We start from the raw sequence: 5,765 nt of genomic DNA, 5'->3' as shown, positions 1-5,765 counted from the left end.
TTAGTATGTTTTTCACATCTCAGTCTATGGACCTCCTTGGGGGACATAAGGCCCAATTGTGTCATCTGTCAGGCTATTCGAATTTTTCAAATATCAAATTAAATTATTTTTATTAAATATTTTAATATTTAAATTAAACTAAATTAATAAAATTTGGGGTTTCAACTTCATATTTTTCATATTTTGGGGGGTTTCCGTAAAGTATTCCTACAAAAATAACTTTTGTTTCAAATATTTATTTAGTCCTATCAAAACAAACTATCTAAGATGTCTCTTAAGAAAATAACACAAAATATAATATGAGTAATGACACTAAAATATTCAATAAAAAAATATTTATGAAATTGCATTAAATAAATATTGTAAATTAATAAGTCATAATAAAAATGTTCATAATTTAAAAGTATTAAATCATGTTAACATAGGTTTAACAAGTATTAATTACATGATTAAAAAAAATAAAAGAGATTATTTATTTTAAATGTCTAAATCAATGTAAAGATAAAGAAAAAATATTAAACATTATTGTCATTCTTTGTATTGAATTAAGAAAAAAAACTGTCAACATTAGAATTATTATTATTATTATTATTTAGCATATTTGATTTTGAATTTGAATTAAGGTTTATTAGGGTTAGTAATATCTACAGATATATACTAATATCTATGGACTATAACATTTATTAGACCATTCAAAATTTTAAGTCTCAAAAACTTGAAATAATATGTTAAAAGATAAAAATTATCAAAAAACTATAAGAAATATTTAGAAATTGTACCAAAGTAAATATTTCTATGTATAAAATAAATTTTAAAAATTATATATATAATGTCGGGTTGATTTAGTCTCGAATTGACTTTTTTTAGTTAAAATCAAATCAACCCAAGTATAGTCAAGTTTTTTTTCTAATACTAAACCAAGTCCAACCAAACCTTCAATCAGATTCTTTTTTAATTTGGCTCGATTTGATGTTTGTTTCGATTTTCGATTCAATTATGTTCATATGGCCAATATTTAGCCATATATTTTTAAATATCTTTAATAAATAATTTTTGAATGAAGTTTTATGTGTTTGGTCATAATTATTTTTTAAAAAAAGATTATTTAATTTTATTAAGAAATATAATTTATATTCATAAGTTTTAAAAATTATTTAAAATACTCATATATTTATATTATTATTTTATAATGAGCATACACAGTGACAAAAATAAATTATAAATTTCAATTTATTTACGAAGGAGCATTCAGTTTCTATATATTATATTTAACAAATTCTATGAAACAGTATTATTAGATACTGATAGCGCTCAAATGTCCTCCTTAAAACCAATTAAAAGGGACAGCGGTCATAGTCAATAAAAAAAACTCAACGAAGAGTCGGGGTCGAATCCCATAGAAAATGGTATTTTGCGGAGAATTTCTATCAAAAAATTTAGATTTTAAGATAGCTCATCAACAGTAAGAGCTCGTGGGTGGATAATTCCACCAATTTAGTATAAAGATTTGGTTATCAATTATCACAATTAGAATAAAATGTCCAAGAGATAACAAGCAATCTAGGGGTGCGGAGATTGAAAATTGATGTCACATAGGGGTAATTGTGCTGCTCTATAGTGATGAACATTCATGAATAGGCTAAGTCATTTTCATTGACGTTAATCATCTCTCAATCTCAAAGCATCTATGCATAGAATCCCCTTTCGGTCTCATCTAAGTGTCAACCTAAACAACCAAATACCTTACTTTATTCTGTCTTTCAAGAACATGGAAAATAGATCTGACCCATAACCTCTATTTCAAGCTAGTTACAGACATGAAATCTAAATTGTTAGTATTGGACTGATTACCCACTCCAATCAATCTCTTTCGAGTATTAACCGGATATTAGAAATATGAATTAAGCTTGCAACCTTAATGCATAAATTAACCCCATGCAAACTAGACCAAGTTCATGTATGAACAACAGCAAAACAGAGCATAACACAATACCCACTACATTGAATCAACACCCAACCTCATAATTGCACCCCTAGATCTTGGGGTTTTAGCCACCCATTACAAAAGGTAAAGAGATTATACCTTCCATGAAAGCATCCATGAGTAACATGAAATTAAGCAATTACAAGTAAACCCATTTGAATTCAACTTCAATTTATCGATTTCAATCACAAAGTTTTAAAACCCCAAAAGCTAGAAAAGTGTTCTTCTAAGATAGAGTGTTCTCTCTAAGTCTTCACACACTCTGACATTCTCTATTCTATGTCATTTGATTTTATTTCCATCTCTTTTGAGCTTTTTATAATTTTCCAAAATTAGGCCCAAAATGTCACTACGTGACTCAATAGGCGAATTGGTCAAGCTCGCCGCCTCAGCTCGCCTTTTGATGCCCTTAAGCTTCAGGTGTTTGAATCTAAGTTGGAGAACTCGATTGAGTCAGTCTTTCATGTTCGGCGAATCGCTGAGTACCACCTTCGTTTGTCGTTCGAGCATTCAATCTTTTCTTTTAACACCATCACTTTGGGTGATGTTCATCAAGGTCGTCTTTCTCATTCGGCGCATTGTCTTCTTCACTAGAGTCTACTGATCTACTTTGATAGACACAAGTGCTATGCACTGTCATGTTCGGTGAGGTCGTGGTCAATTTGTGATCTACCCTTCTTGTTAGGCAATCAATAATGAATAGTTAACACTTATTTTTGTATTTTTTGTCATTCTTTTAAACATCATTCCCTGCAATGTCCAATTGTCTTCATAGCTACAAATCATCAAAATTAGGCATTGAAGACACTAATTATTGAGCTAAATAGACCTTAAATGAGTGCAAATCTACCACTCATCAATGTCCCCAACTTAAACTTTTTCAAGTCCTCAAGTAAATCAAGAACACAAAAAAGTCAATAAGGGTGTCTACAATAGTACTCAGTACTCAATGAAAGCTAACATGCAAGTGCCATAGAAAGACTACTCTCAATCAACATGCTACCCTCAATCATGATAAAAAAAGCTTCAAATGATGACTAGTTTGTCTCAACAGAAGCTCAAGCTCGCTCTAATTTTTTGTCTAATGCAAGAACATATTTCAACAAATGCATTCAAGTCCCTTCATATCAAGAACAATTTCATGCTCTCACAAGAAAATTAACAAAGGTGTATGCAATCAATGCACTCTCACTCTCTCAAAAGAGAAACACATACATGCTTTGTCCCATAGGTTTTTCCATATTTTTCAATCATCACCTATCCTAGTTCATGCAAGATCTTAAAGGTCTTTTAGGTTTGTAATGGGGCTGAGGGTTAAGGTATGGCCAATTTAGATTGGTGATTTTACCTTTTCAAAGCATTGTTTCAATCATTATCACCTCTTCTCAAGTTTTTTTCCTTCATTTTCATTTGAGAACTCAAAATTTGACTTGTCACTCAATTTATTTAGAATTCCCTTTATTTAATTCACTTCTCTTTTTCATTTTATTCATTTTTCAAAAGAATTTCCATCATAATGACTTTTCTTTTATAAGGAGGGATTCCTTCTTTTTGTAATAACTTTCAAAGTTGAATCTCATTTCATCTTTCTTTATCCTTCACTTGACTTTCATTCTTCCTTCCTTTCCAGACCCCAACTTATACTTTTGGCCTAAGTTGGCTATCTAAACATAACAATGTTTCAATAAGGATTTTTGGTGAGAAGGAATGGACAATTTGGTTCAAGAGGCTTTCTTTTGTTTTTTATCAACAAACAGGTTAGGCTCAAATGGTGCCAAAATGGATGAACACCTTCACAAGGTAGTCACAAAGGATTATGGAAAATTCGGTTCTCTTTGAATTGTTGTCCATGATCATGTCTCACATTCACTAAGATTCAAACAATTGGACTAACAAGACAAATTCTAGGACTCCACATGCATGCTTTCAAGTAAGACCTCACCACACATAGCACTTTGAAATACACTCATTTAGCACATCCCTAAAAGATCAAAAGCATACGTGCGATGTTCATTGCAAGGCTCACATCAAAATGCAACTAGTCAAGAAAAAGATTCAAAGAGATCGCTGAAAAGTGCAACCACATCGATTTCACTCTCGCAACACAAACACTATACATCGTGCTCATCATGAGTACTATTCAAGACATCAATATTGAACACCATCGATCCTCAAGTTGTTATCATTGAAACTCCAAGTATTTCATGGTTTTTTTTAAACTCATGGGGGGTTACAAAATCAAGAGTGAACAAACTAAAACAAGAGACACACTTTAACCAAAAGAGCACTATAATAAAAACAAAAGTAAAGTACCACATTTATTCAAAACTCAAAATAACAAAATACAATAAAAATGAGGGACTATTGGCTCAAAGGCCCTTACCCCACCAAAAACAATCAAGCAGTATCCTCAATGCAATATAAACAAAAGTAGGGGAGGATGAGATAAAAAGGTCCCCTGACAGGCTATGCATGTGGAGCACTCTCATCTGGAGTCTAAGGTGGGGAAGCCTCAAGAGGGGCATCAATGCCCGATGATACGTCCAAACTTACACCTCAATTAAGAGATATAAATTATCGAAGTCAATTTATAGAACTCAACGTGAGTTGAGGTCGATCCCATAGAGAATTTCTTTACAGAAATGATTTCACTGTCACGTTTTACTCAAATGTCATTATTATTTCCTAAATAAACAATTACTGAAAGTAAAATGGGTTTAGCGTTAACGCTTTGGTAACCAAAGTTGTAAAGTAAAGTCTAATTCAACAATGAACAAAATATCATTTTTGAAGTTGTTTCAATAATTACTGAAACTAGGATTGTGTTCCCCATAACATTGCGTCTAATGTTCTTCCGTAGTTGAGTTTCAGGTAATTTACCTCTACAAACTACATGCGAGTTAGCTATATCTGACACTTCTCAAACTACTCAGATAATCTTCACTCAAGTCCTCTCGGTCCTAGAGTGTTAGACGATTTACCCTCGTCTACAATGGTGTTAAGATTCTTTTCTCTCGAACTTAAACTTTGACTCTATTTAGTTAGATTAGTTTAGCTTTTTCCTAACTATCATTTTTCTCTCGAACAAATGACAGATACAGGGTCACTCTAATGCGTGCACTCATTAGAATACATTAATAATGAAAACTAAACTACAGTTTGTAACCACAAATTTCCTTTCACTAGTTTTACAAAATCACAATTAGAATAGCATCATGGATCCCATAACCCCAGTTGTGGTGTTTAGCCACTCATGATTTCACGTAAATGTTCAGAAATATCAAATGAAAACATGTTAGAAAGTACTTACGAGAATAAGCAATCAACAACCACTTTGATAATTCAAGAACCGGAAATCCGAACTTCAAACTTAATTCAATGTTCAAATCCAAAATCACAAACTGAGAATAATGGAAACTCGTTCGTCGTTCAAGGTTAGATAAGATAAAAACATAAAAAAATGACCTAATTAATTCAAATAAAGTGTTTAAAAAAGAGTCCTACTCAAAGTAAAACTGAACTGTCGGGCACCTCACGGATGCTACTGAAATGACCCAAAAAGTTCTTAAAAATGTGTTTCGGAAGTTACCGGAAACTTGTTTAGCTATATATAAAAAAATCCGTTTCGTTTTTCGAAAATCCGACTTCTTATTCTTGTTTAGGGGTCAAATTGAATGGGAAATGGGTCTAACCCAAATTTTAGAGCAACCGTATCAAAATCCGAAATTTCCAAGTAAAGCCTTTTTCGAGGGTCTACTTTGGAGGGTCATATCTCCTAGCA

General features: G+C 31.9%; 1 protein-coding gene across 2 annotated transcripts in view; it reads left to right on the top strand.

Annotated features, from left to right (window-relative positions):
- LOC125835020 (ATP-citrate synthase alpha chain protein 2) overlaps positions 1–5,765 on the top strand; it is an 877,357-nt gene that overhangs the window by 348,028 nt on the left and 523,564 nt on the right. The window lies entirely within an intron of this gene.

Source organism: Solanum verrucosum, unplaced genomic scaffold (genome assembly GCF_900185275.1).
Source record: "Solanum verrucosum unplaced genomic scaffold, falcon-dt-bn FXZP01000058.1, whole genome shotgun sequence".
Taxonomy (NCBI): Eukaryota; Viridiplantae; Streptophyta; class Magnoliopsida; order Solanales; family Solanaceae; genus Solanum; species Solanum verrucosum.
This window is presented reverse-complemented; position numbering and strand designations above follow the sequence as displayed.